Source organism: Triturus cristatus, chromosome 4_2, assembly GCF_964204655.1.
Source record: "Triturus cristatus chromosome 4_2, aTriCri1.1, whole genome shotgun sequence".
NCBI lineage: Eukaryota > Metazoa > Chordata > Amphibia > Caudata > Salamandridae > Triturus > Triturus cristatus.
This window is the reverse complement of record NC_140586.1, coordinates 469,986,523-470,005,424: the sequence shown is the minus strand read 5'-3', so window position 1 is coordinate 470,005,424 and position 18,902 is coordinate 469,986,523.

Sequence of the window (18,902 nt, the reverse complement as noted above, 5' to 3'; positions counted from 1 at the left end):
GGTGTGGGGGCTGTTCTTTCACAGATTAATGAGGAGGGCCTAGATCAACCCGTAGCCTTTCTTAGCAGGAGGTTACTTCCACGGGAACAGAGGTGGAGTGCTATTGAGCGTGAGGCATTTGCTGTGGTCTGGGCGCTGAAGAAGCTAAGACCCTACCTGTTTGGGTCTGACTTCCGGGTCATTGTTGAGGTGGTTCATTTCCCTACAGGGTATGGATTTCATGGTGGAACATCGCCCTGGTACAGATCACGCCAATGCTGACGGTCTGTCCAGATTTTTCCGCCTTATTGATGAGGAACTCCCTGGGGTAGGGTAGTTCTCCCCACTTTTCAGCTGGAGGGGACACGTGTTAGACCAGGCACCTTGGTGTGAGTCTCCCTTCCTCTTTTTGTCACTGTGCCTCATGTGCTTTTATGCTGTTGGCCGCTCAGCGCGCTTTGCCACTGCCAACCAGTGTCGCGGTGCGAGTGCTCCCTATGTAAATTATCTATGTTGGTTGGATTCCATGATTGGATTGTTTGGTTTACTGTCAGACCCCAGTAAAGTGCGCGAGGAGCGCCAGGGCATGTAAATACAAACACCGCTGGTGGGCTTGCAGCACTGGTTGTGCCACCCACAGAAGCGGCCGGTAAAATATGTCTAGGGTCTGCCATCGCAGAACCTGCGTGCAGTCTGGTACTAACATGCTGACTGGCAAGTGCCCACACTTGCCGGTCCCTAAACCTTCCCTTAACTTCATGTTAGTCACCCCTCTGGTAGGCCCTCGGGCAGGGTGCGTTGTAAGCATAAGGTAGGACAAGCCTGGATGCGTGGCATGTCCTAGTAGTGAATTACCACCATCTTGTTGTTCACTACTGTAAGGCTACCCTGTTCTCATAGGCCAGCATGGGCGGCTAGGATTGTTACAACCTATGATCCTAACCGACCCAGGGAACATGGTAGAAGATCGAGTTTAGTATGCCTGAACTCGGAATAATAAGGTACATCTTTTCCCAAGGTTTATTTTAATATTCCGCGTTTGCAAATGCCGCTTTTAAAAAGCTGGCCTTTGCTTGCCTAAACATTTCAGCCCGCCTCTGCGTGATGTGTATCTGATGTCTGGCTGGTGTGAGTGACAGGGCTGGGGGAACCCAGATGGGCAGGACTAGGTAGCCTGGTGGTGAATAGGACGATCGACAGGTAGGTGGGTGGGAGGAGTACTCCTAGGCTCTGAATAGGACAGTGCTCTGCCCCCACAATGCCGGCTCTGCCCCCTGTGGAGCGTCGGAAGACTCTGCCCTGCACTCTGAAAGAAGAAGCCTGCATCGCGTAAACAGAGTGCTCAGAAACGGGACTGGACTAGGCAAGGGCCCCCCTGGCCTGTGAGAACAAAAGATTTGGGGGCATATTTATAATAACTGACGCATCCCTGCATATCAGCAGGGATGCGCCAGTTATTTTGCGCCCCAGCTCCGCCACCATGGATGCGCCGCATTTATAATGCGGCGCACCATGGGGCAAAAACGGCACAGATGCGTCACGCATCTGTGCCGTAAAAGTGGCGCATTGCTGGAGTTGCGTCGCAAGCGCGACGCAGCTCCAGCAATGCTCTGGGGGGCCCTATCTGCACAATGCTGCGTCAATCCTTACGCCTGCTTCAAGCAGGCGCAGGGTTTTGACGCAGCATGGGCTCAAAAGTGACTGAGTGAAATCTTGTAGATTTCACTCAGCCACTTTTAGGAGGCGTTCCTGCGCCGGAACGCCCCCACCTGCCCTGGAACGCCTACATGTGGCGCAGGGCTTTACAACGTGACGCATCTCGCAGATGCGTCACGTTGTAAATACCCCGCACCATGGCGCAGGATTTGCGCCGCTGCTGCGTCACAAAAGTGACGCAACGGCGGCGTAAATGAGGCGCAAGTCAAACATAAATCTGCCCCTTGCTGTATAAATGTAGGAGCCCTGCTCCTAAGAAACTAGATCCGCTTTTGACCAAGAAGAATCTCTGCCTGAGGAGGAGGCACCGGGAAAGCTGTAAGGAGGAAGACTGTCCCTATCCTGGGGGACTGGCCTGCAGTGGTGACCTTGCTGCCAAAGGAGAGAAGAGGAACCTTTTGCTGAAGACTTTGCTTTATTTTTACTTTCAAGACTTGTGCTTTCCAAAACGATCTCCAAGGGCTTGGAACTGAGCTTGCCCCCTGAACTGAGCCCCAGGACCATTGGGCTCTACCTGATCTTCACTCGCCTGCCGCTGGTCTGTGGTGTCCTTTCCCTCGCCGGAGCTGTGACCCTCGTGCCCCAGTCCCTCCTTGAGCCGTGACCAGGACTGCTTAGCCGCCCCCGCCTTGGGAAGAGCCTCGCTCGATCTGAGCCGCTCCCCCTACGCTGTGCTGGGCTGCCCCTGTCACCTCGCTCGCCGGAGGCTCGCTGCGCACCTTCACCCTCCCGCCGGAATCGCCGCTGTGAGCATCTCCAACCCTCGGACGGCCCGGACGTAACCTGCGTGCCCGGCTGCCCCGCTTTGTTCACCCGCCACCTGCAATACCCCACTCTTGTCGTGAGCCTGAAGATCAGACCCCCCGTCGTGAAGCGTGGGAGCCCCAGACGCCGCCTCGTCCTTCTGTCGAAGAGCCGCTGAAATCCCGCACCCGCCTTCGCGTCAAGAAACAAGGTACTGTACTTACGAACTCGACCGCGAGCTTGCATCGGATCCAGGGTCCGCAACGTTCTGATTTCCCTGTCATCTGCCGTGTGCTTCCCGGGCGCCGCCTCAGCCCGAAGCGCGCTGAGGCCCACAGTTACCTTGTGCCCGCCTAAAGAACTTTCTGTAACAAAGAGACTTTACCGTATTTCCAAGAGTTGTGGCCCCATCAGTTCAACGTTACTGGGCCTTGTATTTGAATCTGCTGAATCTACATAAAAGCTTATTTTTATATACTTCCTGATTGGTGTCCGTTTGTGGTGCATGCAAGGGGTTTACTGAATGTGTAATTGCATTTGCTTAACCGTGTACGCCTGAGACTTAGCCTAGACTGCTCGCGCCACGCACCTAGAGAGTGAGCAGGGGTTATTCTGGGGAGTCATCCTTCGCCCTGACAAGAAGTAAAGGGTCCCTGCTTGTTGTGGGTACACACCTGCATCAACCAGAGCCCCCTCATTTCTAACAGGTGGTGGCACTGATGTTCATGGTATTGGTGGTGGCGGAGGTGGAGGTGGTGGGATTGATGGTGATGGTGGTATGGGTGGTGACAGTATTGGTGGTAGTGGTGGTGGTGATATTGGTGGTGGTATTGGTGGTGGTGGTAATGGTGGTGAAGGTGGTATTGGTGGTGGTGATATTGGTGGTGGTGGCATTGGTCGTGGTGGTGGCATTGGTGGTGGTGGTGGTATTGGTGTTATTGGTGATGATATTGGTGCTGGTGGTATTAGTGGTGCTGGTGGTATTGGTGGTGATATAGGTGGTATTGGTTGTGGTGGCATTGGTATTGGTGGTGGTGGTATTGGTATTGGTGGTGGCGGTATTGGTGGTGGTAGTTTTGGTGGTGGTATTGGTGGAGGTATTGGTGGTGGTGGTGGTGGTATTGGTGGTGGTGGTATTGTGGTATTGGTGGCGGTGGTATGGGTGGTGGTGATATTGGTGGTGGTGGTGGTATTGATGGTATTGGTGGTGGCATTGGTGCTGATGGTGGTATTGGTGGTATTGATTGGTGGTGGTATAGGTGGTATTGGGGTGGTGGTATTAGTGGTGGTGGTAGTATTGGTATTGGTGGTGGTGGTATTGATGGTGGTATTGGTGGTGGTGGTGGTATTGGTGGTGGTATTGGTATTGGTGGTGGTGGTGTTGGTATTGGTGGCAGTATTGGTATTGGTGGTGTTGGTATTTTTGGTGGTATTGGAGGTGGTGGCATTGGTGGTATTGGTGGTGGTGGTATAGTTGGCAGTATTGGTATTGGTGGTGGTGGTATTGGTGGTGGTGGTACTGGTATTGGTGGTGGTCAAATTGGTGGTGGTATTGGTGGTGGTGGTACTTGTATTGGTGGTGGTGGCATTGGTGGTGGTATTGTTGGCAATGGTGGTATTGGTGGTGGTGGTGGTTGTATTAGTGGTGGTATTCGTGGTTTTGGCATTGATTGTAGTGGCATTGGTGGTGGTATTGGTGGTGTTATTGGTGTTGGTGGTGTTGGTAGTGGTATTCGTAGTGGTGGTGGTAGTTTTGGTGGTGGTATTGGTGGTGGTATCGGCGGTGATGGTATTGGTAGTGTTGGTGTTGGTATTTGTGGCGGTGGTGGTATTGGGGGTGGTATATGTGGTGGTAGTCGTGGTGGTGGTGGTATTGGAAGTAGTGATATTGGGGGGTGGTGGTATGGGTGGTGGTGATATTGGTGGCAGTGGTATTGATGGTATTGGTGCCAATGGTGGTGGTATTAGGGGTGGTACTGGTGGTGGTATTTGTGGTGGTGGTATTGGGGGGTATTGGTGGTGGTGGTATTGATGACATTGATTGGTGGTGGTATTGGTGGTGGTGGCATTGGTTGTGGTGGTGACATTGGTGGTGGTGGTGGTATTGGTGTTATTGGTGGTGGTATTGGTGCTGGTGGTATTAGTGGTGCTGGTGGTATTGGTGGTGATATAGGTGGTATTGGTTGTGGTGGCATTGGTATTGGTGGTGGTGGTATTGGTATTGGTGGCGGCTGTATTGGATTGGTCGTGGTGGTATTGGTGTTGGTATTGGTGTTGGTATTGGTGGTGGTGTTATTGGTGGTGTTGGTATTGGAGGTGGTATTGGTATTGGCCGTGTTATTGGTGGTGGCAGTATTGGATTGGTGGTGGTGGTATTGGTGGTGGCACTGATGGTCATTGTATTGGTTGAGGCGGTGGGATTGCTGGTGGTGGTGGTATGGTTGGTGATAGTATTGGTGGTATTGGTGGTGGTGGTATTGGTGGTAGTGGTATTCGTGGTGGGGGTGGTATTGGTGGTGGTGGTATTGGTGGTGGTGGCATTGGCTGTGGTGGTATTGGCGCTGGTGGGATTGGTGTTATTGGTGGTGGTATTAGTGGTGTTGGTATTAGTGGTGCTGGTGGTATTTGTGGTGATATAGGTGGTATTGGTTGTAGTGGCGTTGGTATTGGTGGTGGTGGTATTGGAGGTGGTATTGGTATTGGCAGTGGTATTGGTGGTGGTGGTATTGGATTGGTGGTTGTGATATTGGTGGTGGTGGTATTGGTGTTGGTATTGGTGTTGGTATTGGTGGTGGTGTTATTGGTGGTGTTGGTGTTGGTGGTGGTATCTGTGGTGGTGGTATTGGTAGTGGTGGTATTGGTGGTGGTGGTATTGGTGGTGGTAGTTTTGGTGGTGGTATTGGTGGAGGTATTCATGGTGGTGGTGGTATTGGTGGTGGTGGTATTGGTGGTGGTGATATGGGTGGTGGTGATATTGGTGGTGGTGGTATTGCTGGTATTGGTGGTGGCATTGGTGCTGATGGTGGTATTGGTGGTATTGATTGGTGGTGGTATAGGTGGTATTGGGGTGGTGGTATTAGTGGTGGTGGTATTAGTGGTGGTATTGGTGGTGGTATTGGTGGTGGTGGTGGTATTGGTAGTGGTATTGGTATTGGTGGCAGTATTGGTATTGGTGGTGTTGGTATTTTTGGTGGTATTGGAGGTGGTGGCATTGGTGGTATTGGTGGTGGTGGTATAGGTGGCGGTATTGGTATTGGTGCTGGTGGTATTAGTGGTGCTGGTGGTATTGGTGGTGATATAGGTGGTATTGGTTGTGGTGGCATTGGTATTGGTGGTGGTGGTATTGGTATTGGTGGCGGCTGTATTGGATTGGTCGTGGTGGTATTGGTGTTGGTATTGGTGTTGGTATTGGTGGTGGTGTTATTGGTGGTGTTGGTATTGGAGGTGGTATTGGTATTGGCCGTGTTATTGGTGGTGGCAGTATTGGATTGGTGGTGGTGGTATTGGTGGTGGCACTGATGGTCATTGTATTGGTTGAGGCGGTGGGATTGCTGGTGGTGGTGGTATGGTTGGTGATAGTATTGGTGGTATTGGTGGTGGTGGTATTGGTGGTAGTGGTATTCATGGTGGGGGTGGTATTGGTGGTGGTGGTATTGGTGGTGGTGGCATTGGCTGTGGTGGTATTGGCGCTGGTGGGATTGGTGTTATTGGTGGTGGTATTAGTGGTGTTGGTATTAGTGGTGCTGGTGGTATTTGTGGTGATATAGGTGGTATTGGTTGTAGTGGCGTTGGTATTGGTGGTGGTGGTATTGGAGGTGGTATTGATATTGGCAGTGGTATTGGTGGTGGTGGTATTGGATTGGTGGTTGTGATATTGGTGGTGGTGGTATTGGTGTTGGTATTGGTGTTGGTATTGGTGGTGGTGTTATTGGTGGTGTTGGTGTTGGTGGTGGTATCTGTGGTGGTGGTATTGGTAGTGGTGGTATTGGTGGTGGTGGTATTGGTGGTGGTAGTTTTGGTGGTGGTATTGGTGGAGGTATTCATGGTGGTGGTGGTATTGGTGGTGGTGGTATTGGTGGTGGTGGTATGGGTGGTGGTGATATTGGTGGTGGTGGTATTGCTGGTATTGGTGGTGGCATTGGTGCTGATGGTGGTATTGGTGGTATTGATTGGTGGTGGTATAGGTGGTATTGGGGTGGTGGTATTAGTGGTGGTATTGGTGGTGGTATTGGTGGTGGTGGTGGTATTGGTAGTGGTATTGGTATTGGTGGCAGTATTGGTATTGGTGGTGTTGGTATTTTTGGTGGTATTGGAGGTGGTGGCATTGGTGGTATTGGTGGTGGTGGTATAGGTGGCGGTATTGGTGGTGGTGGTACTGGTATTGGTGGTGGTCAAATTGGTGGTGGTATTGGTGGTGGTGGTACTTGTATTGGTGGTGGTGGCATTGGTGGTGGTATTGTTGGCAATGGTGGTATAGGTGGTGGTGGTTGTATTTGTGGTGGTATTGGTGGTTTTGGCATTGATTGTAGTGGCATTGGTGGTGGTATTGGTGGTGTTATTGGTGTTGGTGGTGTTGGTAGTGGTATTCGTATTGGTGGTGGTAGTTTTGGTGGTGGTATTGGTGGTGGTATCGGTGGTGATGGTATTGGTAGTGGTGGTGTTGGTATTGGTGGCGGTGGTGGTATTGGGGGTGGTATATGTGGTGGTAGTCATGGTGGTGGTGGTATTGGAGGTAGTGGTATTGGGGGATGGTGGTATGGATGGTGGTGATATTGGTGGTGGTGGTGGTGGTATTGATGGTATTGGTGGTGGTGGTATTAGTGGTGGTACTGGTGGTGGTATTCGTGGTGGTGGTATTGGGGGGTATTGGTGGTGGTGGTATTGGTGATATTGATTGGTGGTGGTATTGGTGGTGGTGGTATTGGTGTTATTGGTGGTGGTGGTATTAGTAGTGCTGGTGGGGGGAACCACCTTTACAACGCAACTTTTACAACGATATGCTATTACAACGCATTTTTTACAACGCAAAAACTTTTACAACGCAAGCTTTTACAACGCATGCTATTATATGGTAAGTACTTTTACAACGCATATACCTTTACAACGCATTATTTAAAAATGCCTTTACAACGCATGCATTTACAACGCATGCATTTACAACGCAAGATGTTATATGGTAAGTACTTTTACAACGCATATACTATTACAACGCATTTTTTAATGTTGGTTTTTTAATTAAAATAAATATATGTCGTATAATTAATTTTCAATAAAAAAATTGTAATAGAGAAAAAGTGAGTAGTTTATCTAAATATTAATACGCGAGTATTTTGTCTAGTAGAAATGTTTTGTTGGATAGTTAAATTAATACTTGAGTATTTTAATATTAATACTTGAGTATTTTGTCTAGTAGGAATGTTTTGTTGGATAGTTAAATTAATACTTGAGTATTTTAATATTAATTCTTGAAACTTAATACATGAGTATTTTGTCTACTAGAAATGTTTTGTTGGATAGTTACATTAATACTTGAGTATTTTTCAAAATAGAATGAGTTTTTTAATATTTAATTTTTAACATATTACATTGAATAGTGAGTATTTTTACAGTTAAATAAATAATTGAGAATTAATCTAAATTGAAAGAGTATTTAATATTTTATTTAAAATAAATAAGAGTGAGTAACTAAATGTTATTACTTGAGTATTTTTAAAATATTAAAGTGTATTTCTTAAATTAATTCAGTTCATTGGTTTTTTCAAATTAAGAAACAGCATATTTTTAATTTAATTTATTTAAAGTTTGTGAGTACTTTTTAAAAATATTAATACTACAGTATCTATCAAAAATTTAAGTAATCAGATATGTAAATACTAGAGTATTTATAAGTTCCAAAAATAGAGAATTTTGTTTTTTAAAAAAAGGAAGAGTACTTTAGGATTATTTATTATAAAAATTAGATAAATTTAAAAAAAAAAAAATATATAATAATAGTTGAAATATTAAAAGAGTAATAAAAAATGCATTTTAAAAACAATAATAGTTTAAAAAAAAAAAAAATAATAATTACTTACTTTTTTAAAAAAATTCCCACGCTTTTCCATTGAAGTCTATGAGCGTCTTTGTCCTTTATTTATTTTGGCAGCATCAGAATATACAACCCGCGGAACAAGAAAAGAAGGATCAGAAAGTGAAGAAAGAGAAAGTTTTGAAGGGAAAAGACAATAGAGTCGAGGTAAGGAACATATTTAGTAAATTAACATTTAATTAGTTACAATTTTGAAGTTTAAATAACTATTTAAAAAATAATGACAGCAAACAATTTTTGTTTTCACATTTTTTATTTATAGAAAAATCATGAAAAAATAAACCATATTTTTAATGAATTTTGCAATGTAAGTAACATTTTTAAAACAAAATATAAATATTTTATTAACATTTATAAACATTTATTTACAGATTAGTTAAAAAAAGTAGTCCGCTATAAATTTAGATGCACGCGATGACGTAATGACGTGAGCGTCGACGTAATACGCCATTTTGCAGAGCATCGGAGGAGGAAGCAGCAGGAAGCTGATCTGCGGCCAGGTAGGAAATATTTTCATTTGTAATTGTAGAATAAACCTTTAAAAGGGATACATATATAGTGAGGAAAGAATAAGGGGAGGTTGCGGGAAAACTAATTGATTACTTAATTGTTTTTAAACATGTCCACATTAATGTCATTAATGTATGCCTATGTCGGGTCGCTAAAAGTTATTTATTTAGTTAAAAAAAGTATGTAACTGTTAAAAAATTAAAAGTTACTGTTCAGAAAGTTGATTTGTTTATTTAGGAAGTAAAAAAAGTAATGTCGATCTTCATTTCTAAGTGCAAAAAAGTTGCGTACTTTGAAATTTTGAAAAATAACGATTGTTATAAAAATGATGATTAAGCTGCAAAGTGCATTTCGGAATATGGTTTGAATTGTAGAATTTACATATGGTTGAGTTTTGGTGATTTGTTTTGACGGAAATTAAATTGGAATTTTTCGGTAATTTAATTAATGGAGTTCCGATGTCGGACAATAGTTCAAATACTATGGGACAGTAAATTTGTAGACATTGGTAGTTTTTGCTTGAAATGAAGATTTGTTTTTAAAAAAAAGAACCCGACTTGTTTGTTTGAAAAATTTTTTAGAAAATACCTTGGTATGCCAATTGTAATTTGAAAATTAGTAAAATTTAAAGCAAAGCAGGAAAGTAAGTAATTACATTATTTCAAAAAGATAGAATGTTAGAAAGATTTTCAAGGTAGTCTATAGCCACACACAACGAAAATTGTTGTAGAACTGCCAATAGTCTCTCAGACATTTCCCTTGTTTTGACTGTTACTCGTGGGTTTAGACTACCTGCGAGTGTTTGTGCTATTCTCATTTCTTGGAAACTTTGCTCCTTCTTCAAAGTTTCCAAAAATGAGTAGAAGTTAGGATGTGGTTTACCAATTGTATGGTTGAAGGAGTTATGCCATCCCTCAATGGCATTGTTTGTTTTTGCTTCTCCCTCTAAACAACTCGTGTAGCAGTTCCACCACTCCACATGGAATCGTGGCTTCCTCCTGCGACCCGATCTGCTTAGGTGTCCAATCCATGTGTCCTCAAAATAATTTAGAATGGGTGCCAATTTTTCTTCGTTACTCGTATAATAAACAGATTCTATAATTGCAGTGTAGTACTCGTCCACACTATCGGGAGGAACAAAACAAAGTGCAGTTAATTTTTTTAGTTCAAATTGTAGTTTGCTATCCCGAGAATATTCTGCAACTAGGGATGTTTTCTGTAATTTACGCCAAAATGCCTGCGAAAAATGGAAAAAACATCCCTGAATTTGGGTATCCGTGTACGTTTTAGTGATCACATTGATCATGCTCAATTCAAAATCAATAATTATTTTTCGAGGACTTGAAGATGTTTTACTTTTAATCACTGATAAAAGTTCAGTGTATGTTGCAGAAGTCTTATCAGGTAGCAAACTATAAACTAAGGGAATTACACTATTGTTAATTTTAGCATGTATAGTGTAAATTTGAGTGAAAGGATGGGGTGTACTTTTAAACGTCCCATCCATCATCCAAATTTCACTACTTTCTAACTTAGCAAGGTTACGTGGGGTACTAAAAATTAGAATACGTTTCTGAGGGTTTTCGTTGTCATGCAGAAGGAAAGGTTCATCAGAAAAAGAAATAGAAAGATCATGAGGAATTCTAATGTCAGAGAAAGTATGTGGTGTAGATAATTGAATGTTACTTGCCTGCTTTTGTCTCTGAATAATTCTTCTCAAATTAGGTATTATAGGCATGTTACTAGCAACATGACTGGGGACATGCTGTGCAACCTCTCTTAAAATTGATCCTGTAGAATCATTGGAGGTGCTTGCAATAGCTTTCATCTCGTTTATTGTTTCTCTAATTTCTACATCCATTGCCGAGGCAGAGTGGTTATGTTCTGTGGTTTTCACAACCAAATTGTCAACAGTAACCGCTCTGCCACTGCAATGGGTAGTGTAGTATTGCACACACCTCCAATGATTTCTAGTTAAACTTATTCTTTCCTTACTATATATGTATCCACCATGGTTTAATAAATTTTTGCCCTTCCTGGATTTAATAAAGTTGGCAGCTCCCAGGCTAGACATTATCTGAAAAGAGGAGAAAACACAAAAAAATTAGCCTGATTAAATTTATTAATTAGCTAAAACATAACATTTACACCATCCAACACATTCCCTACTGATGCACCTTCCTGGAGTTTGAATAGTAAATTGCACCCCTACACCATCCAACACTTTCCCTACTGCTGCACCTTCCTGGAGTTAGAATAGTAAATTGCACCTCTACACCATCCAACACTTTCCCTACTGCTGCACCTTCCTGGAGTTAGAATAGTAAATTGCACCCCTACACCATCTAACACTTTCCCTACTGCTGCACCTTCCTGGAGTTAGAATAGTAAATTGCACCCCTACACCATCCAACACATTCCCTACTGATGCACCTTCCTGGAGTTAGAATAGTAAATTGTTACCCCTACACCATCCAACACATTCCCTACTGATGCACCTTCCTGGAGTTAGAATAGTAAATTGCACCCCTACACCATCCAACACTTTCCCTACTGCTGCACCTTCCTGGAGTTAGAATAGTAAATTGCACCCCTACACCATCCAACACATTCCCTACTGATGCACCTTCCTGGAGTTAGAATAGTAAATTGCACCCCTACACCATCCAACACTTTCCCTACTGATGCACCTTCCTGGAGTTAGAATAGTAAATTGCACCCCTACACCATCCAACACATTCCCTACTGATGCACCTTCCTGGAGTTAGAATAGTAAATTGTTACCCCTACACCATCCAACGCATTCCCTACTGATGCACCTTCCTGGAGTTAGAATAGTAAATTGCACCCCTACACCATCCAACACTTTCCCTACTGCTGCACCTTCCTGGAGTTAGAATAGTAAATTGCACCCCAACACCATCAAACACATTCCCTACTGATGCACCTTCCTGGAGTTAGAATAGTAAATTGTTACCCCTACACCATCCAACACATTCCCTACTGATGCACCTTCCTGGAGTTAGAATAGTAAATTGCACCCCTACACCATCCAACACTTTCCCTACTGCTGCACCTTCCTGGAGTTAGAATAGTAAATTGCACCCCTACACCATCCAACACATTCCCTACTGATGCACCTTCCTGGAGTTAGAATAGTAAATTGCACCCCTACACCATCCAACACATTCCCTACTGATGCACCTTCCTGGAGTTAGAATAGTAAATTGCACCCCTACACCATCCAACACTTTCCCTACTGCTGCACCTTCCTGGAGTTAGAATAGTAAATTGCACCCCAACACCATCAAACACATTCCCTACTGATGCACCTTCCTGGAGTTAGAATAGTAAATTGCACCCCTACACCATCCAACACTTTCCCTACTGCTGCACCTTCCTGGAGTTAGAATAGTAAATTGTTACCCCTACACCATCCAACACTTTCCCTACTGATGCACCTTCCTGGAGTTAGACTAGTAAATTGCACCCCTACACCATCCAACACTTTCCCTACTGCTGCACCTTCCTGGAGTTAGAATAGTAAATTGCACCCCTACACCATCCAACACATTCCCTACTGATGCACCTTCCTGGAGTTAGAATAGTAAATTGCACCCCTACACCATCCAACACATTCCCTACTGATGCACCTTCCTGGAGTTAGAATAGTAAATTGCACCCCTACACCATCCAACACTTTCCCTACTGATGCACCTTCCTGGAGTTAGAATAGTAAATTGAACCCCAACACCATCAAACACATTCCCTACTGATGCACCTTCCTGGAGTTAGAATAGTAAATTGCACCCCTACACCATCCAACACTTTCCTTACTGTTGCACCTTACCGGAGTTAGAATAGTAAATTGCACCCCTACACCATCCAACACATTCCCTACTGATGCACCTTCCTGGAGTTAGAATAGTAAATTGCACCCCTACACCATCCAACACTTTCCCTACTGCTGCACCTTCCTGGAGTTAGAATAGTAATTGTTACCCCTACAGCATGGTACATTTTTAAAACAGCTTCACCTTACAATATTTGATAAAATTACCTTTTTCTTTCGAAGTTGCTTTTCTTGCTGACTCTTCTTAAGTGGGAATGGCGTGTAGGCTGGAGTAGACACTTATGAGGTGATTGGATTTCGAATGGAAAAATAAATGTCTGGAAAAGTGAAAAAAGAAAAGAATGAGAAAACTGAACGATGTTGAGAAATGCGATTTTACAATTATTTTTTAAAAATTGTATATTTGTTATAAGTTGCATTAGATAACACTTTCCCGAATGCTACACCATCCTTTAGTCATGGAATAAAATTCGGAATTCTGCAAATGTAACCATAATTAAATTGTTTTTTTTTTCAACATTAGCAATGAGATAGCTAGTCTAATATATTGAAGGTTTAGAAAGCATCATGAAAATCGATACCTTGTTTTGTAGAACTTGCTTTTCTGGATGAGGCTTCTGAAGATGATTTGGTCTGTTGGTTCAAGATTTAACGTGTGTGGTGGAAAGAATCTTTCTGTAAGGAATCAAATTTTTGTGTTTTGAAAAAAAAGAGGATAAAAAAAAATTTAACGTTGGTTTGAAATGTAAAATCTGAGTATATTTAAATTAATAATGACATACAATATAACTAATACTACATGACACTGTACTAACCAATGCAGCTTCCTGTGGTTGAAATAGAGATATGTACCCCTACACTATAAAAAAATTTCCTTAATGTTGCACCTTCCTGGAGTAGAAATACTATATTGTTACTCTAAACTATCCATTATTTTTCTAATTTGGTACGTTAGAGGAGTAATAATTGCAAAAGGAAGGATTAAAAATTGTATAGTAAAAATAGTACTGAAAAGGTAACATACCTTTTTCTGTTATTGTTTGTTTTCGTGCCTTCAAGGTTATGCTTGCAGCAGGTTAAAGGTTTTTTTTGGTTCAGATGTACTCTGGGAAAAAAAAAAATGAATAAATTAATGTTCCTTAGCCAACGTTGGTTGGAACAAAAAAAAATACAATTTATAGAGCATTCTTGAGAGGCTGCTAGTCGAGCGCTCAGTGCTTATTTTAGCTGCATTTGATTTTTCCCTTGTGTCCGATCCCCCCCTGCACCTGAACCACATTTTTAGAATCATTTTAGGAATCTTCAAAAAAACGGAATTATTTTAAAATCATCTTTAGAATTATCCTACTGAACGCTCCTACCCTCGTTTGGGCTGTGAATTCATTTCTCTTGGTCCCTGATCCCTGGGTGCTTGTTTAGACCAGGTCCAGGGCTCGATCCCATTTTGGCGGCCATCTTAGGTGGGGTCACATTGGACGACCGGTCTAGTTGCCCTATAAAAATAGCCCGTTATGGCTCCGCGCAGCGGACGCGCGCAGGGGGCGCGCCGGACTTGCGCCGGAGTTTCGCCAGAGTCAAGCCCGTCTGTGCCCGTCCGGGCCCAGACGGGACCAGGGCCATTGGTTATGCCCGACTCGAGCCCCCATCTAGCCTCTTCGGTCAGATACACGAAGGAAGAGCTTTTATCTTATAGAACACCAAAGCATGTCACATGCTGCTATACCGCTAAAGGGGGAAAACGTTTCAGGGGATGCAGAGTCTGCCAACCGGATTTAGGAGTAACTATCCCCACTACCCTGCGTCGTCTTGCCCTGCTGAATTGCAGATCCCTTCCCTGCCACGCTACGGAGATTAATTCCCTTCTCCTGGACCACAAGGTTGAAGCCTTGTTTCTCACTGAGACTTGGCTATCTGACGCCTCGGGTCCGGATGTGGTTACAGCGCTAGCGCCGGGATATTTGATCTACCATCTTGACAGAGGCGCAGGGAGGGGGGGAGGCTTGGCCATTATCCATAGGGAATCACTGGGCTGTAAAGCATGGGAGGCAGGGGTGAAAGATTGTGAGAGCTGCCAATTTTCCCTTAAATTCTCCCCTACCTGCACGTTGACAGGCCTCCTAGTTTATCGTCCACCTGGGAGTGTGGGGGAGTTTACATCTTCGCTTATGGAAACTACCACTCTCCTGGCCTCAGCTTCGTCCAACTTTATTCTGTTGGGAGATCTCAACTGCCATTTTGATGAGGCAACTGACCCAATGGCAACTAATTTAATGAGCGAGCTGACCGCCCTGGAGATGAATTTGATAAACACCGGGCCCACACATGTTAAAGGGCACCTTTTGGACCCCTTTTTTACGAACATGAGGGGTTTATTAGCTATGCCCCCTCTCGTTCTTCCCTGGTCTGACCATTCACTGATCATGGCAAACTGGGAGGTAAAGGAAGATGATACCCTCCCGTCCAGGAAATTTAGAATAGACAGGGCATGGTCAAGGCTCCCGGTAGAGGCCTGGAATGCCCGGTTGGAGGGCTCCCAGCCTGAGAAAGGTCAGGATCCAGTGACTGCAGACGCTATGATGAGGAACTGGCTGACCAACGCAGTGGACCATGTGCTTCCACTCAAGAAGATGCTTATTAGGGATAAGAGAGTGGGGTCTGCCCCATGGTACTCCCCAGAGCTTAGAACCCTGAGAAAGAACTGTAAACGGGTGGAGAGACTATGGAGGAAGAACCCAGAGACAGAGAGCAGGGAAAAATACCGTAGGGAATTAAGGACGTATAAACTTGCTATACGCGCAGCAAAGGCCTCCTTTTTTGGGGAGAGAGTGAGTCATGCTGCGTCCTCATCCAGGGAAGCCTTTCTAGTGATGAAGGAGCTTCTTAAACCACAGGATCCCATTCTTGTCCACGACAGACCACAGGAAAAATGTCTGGAATTGGCCACTTACTTCAAAAATAAAATTGACACCATTATTAGTTCTCTCCCTCCGGTGATGGGAACCCCGACTTCGTCTGAAGACTTAAGCATGTCGGAAAATTTATTGACGTCTTTTGGCCCCGTAACCTCAGGCGAAGTACTGAAGGTCCTCGGGAGCTTGAAGAGTGGCTCGCCTCGAGACCCAGTCCCAATGCGGTATTTAAAGCAGGCTGCCCCATCGATAGGAGAGCCTTTGACCGATTTGGTCAATCTCTCCTTCGCTCATGGCACGGTACCGCCAGACTGGAAGAGCGCAGTCGTTAAAGCGCTTCTGAAGAAGCCTGGCTTAGATCCACAGAACTTAGCCAATTTCAGGCCCATCTCCTTGCTACCAGGGATTAGTAAGGTTGCCGAGAAACTGGTTAACCGCCAACTGTCCAACTTTCTCGAGGAGAATGGTCGGTTGAGAGACTCCCAGACGGGATTCCGACCGGGTCATGGAACCGACACGGCCCTGCTAGCAGTTGTAGAGGAGGCCAGAAGCACTTTGGATACAGGGGGGTCAGTGGCAGTGATCCTCCTGGACCTAAGTGCGGCCTTCGATACTGTCAACCATGGAGTGTTGACACAACGCCTAGCAGAGACAGGAGTCACAGGAGCGGCCCTGGAATGGCTGGCCTCTTTTCTGGAGGGGCGTACCTTCGAGGTTTGGGAAGGCAACGCAAAATCTCCTCCCTTTCCACTTCACTGTGGGGTGCCTCAGGGCTCATCCCTAAGCCCCACGTTATTTAACGTGTATATGGCACCCCTTGAGGGTGTGGTGTCTCCGTTTGGCTTTAAGACCATAAGCTATGCGGATGACACTCAGCTAGTGGTGGGTCTGACACAGCTGGAGAAGCAGCCTGAAACGCTCCATTCATGCTTAAGAGAGGTGTTTGACTGGATGACCAGGTCATCGCTCAAATTGAACGGCTCAAAAACTGAGCTGATGATCTTGGGCCACTCAAACTTCGCCCTCTCGCCGAGCAGCTGGCCCAACTGTATGGGCACTCCGCCTGACCCAAAGAAGGAAATTAAGAGCCTGGGGGTCTGGCTGGAGCCTGATCTGTCCTTTAGGACACACGCCAAGAAGATCGCTGGCGTGTGTTATGGACTGCTCCGCTCGGCCCGTAAGGTTCTCCCCCTCTTACCGGAACTCTCCCGGAAGCTGTTAGTCCAAGGTCTAATCATCTCACGCCTGGACTACAGTAATGCACTCTTTCTCGGAGCACCGGAATCAACGTTCAAAATCCTGCAACAAGTGCAGAACGCGGCAGCCAGGCTGCTGCGGAACGTTCCGGCCAGGCAATCAGCCAGGCCCGCTCTAAAGGCACTCCATTGGCTCCCGGTCAAAGAGAGAGTGACCTTCAAAGCCCTCTGTATTGCTCACAAGAGCATTCAGGGGAAAGGACCTGCTATTCTGAAGGACATGATTCGGCCCTATAAGCCCACCAGAGCCTTACGCTCCGATAATAAACACCTCCTTCAGATAAAGAGAATTAGGAGAGCCCGTTCAGGTGGCAGGAGCTTTTCCATCCATACTGCACACGCCTGGAACTCCCTCCCACTCTCACTACGCTCTGAACCAAACCTGCTCAGGTTCAGGAAACATTTGAAAACTTATCTATTTCCAGAATAATTCTAAATCTGTTCTGCTTCACACAGGCAGCTTGCTCTGATTCTCTATAAGCGCTGGGATGCCTCTGGGTAACCGTGCGCGGTACAAAATTCGTTAATAATAATAATAATAAACAATTTGATATATGACAAAGGAGTATGATTAACAATTGGTGAAAGAAAACATATTACACATTTAATGCATTTTTCTTTAAAAAAAAAAAGTTAATCCGATACTATCACTAAATTACTATAATGCAGAACATTCTAGGACTTTGAATAGAAATAGTTGCCCTAGTAATATGAATCGCTTTTCCAGATGTAGTACCCAACTGAAGTCTTATTAGTAATTGTTACTCCTGCATCATGGTATATTTTCGATTATGATGTAGTGAGATTGAGGTTTAAAAAAAACACACCATTGCCATACATCACTTTAGGTAATTTTTAAAAATATATTTTACAAGTAAAACCATTACAAATAAATTACATTTACCTTCACAATTTTATATGGCAGTCGTTAACGTGGTGGTGATGCTCAATTAGGTATACCAATTGTTGAATCTCAATATATTCCGAGTTTCTGTTTTTGGAAAATAAAATATTTGTTTTAAGTTGGTGTATATTTTTAGTGATAATAAATTAGAAACAGTACATTTTAAAAGTTATTATTAAGAATTTTATTTAAATTTTTTTTGGGTTAAGAAAATATATTTTCCTCAAAACCAACGTTTAAAAATATTATAATGACTTACTAGTAGTTGCTCTATTGTAATGCTTTTACGAATGAATTCCGTGCTCTCTCTGAGGAGGTCGCAGTGGAGGTGACAGAGGGTCAGCTTTTCACGTCTGGTCTCTCTGCTAGTTGATAATCAACTGAGTGCAAAATGGTGTCTTCCTTGTATTTATAAGTTTTACTCTGTGTCACTATTAATTTTTTTTAAAACTGCGTTCGTTGTGTTTTTTTAAATGCTTTGTTTTACTGTGGAAAATGATAATTTAAAAATGCTTTTTAAAAAATATTGTTTTGATTCATTTGCTCCGTTTTGGCATCCATTTTGAAACATGTCTTTTGGTATTGTTTACATAGAAACTGTGGTAGGACAAGTTTTACAAGTGAGATGGTTAAAATGGCGCCTATGTGTATGTGTCTTATGTTTTACTTTGTTTACTTACTTTCCGATCTAATCATGATAAAAATGTCTATGTACTGTTATTTAAATTTTCGTTATTTTTGTAAAACTGTGAAATGTGTGAAAACTGAATTTTATGGGGGATTTTGAGTATTAATTTTAATACTCGAGTATTAATTTTAATACTCGAGTATTAGTTTGGTAATGCGTTTCAGTCGATTTACGTACAGTTTTTCTCCACATTTTAATACACTTCCCCACCCTAAAACCCCTAATTTCCCTGCATCCCGTGCCAGATTTGATTGA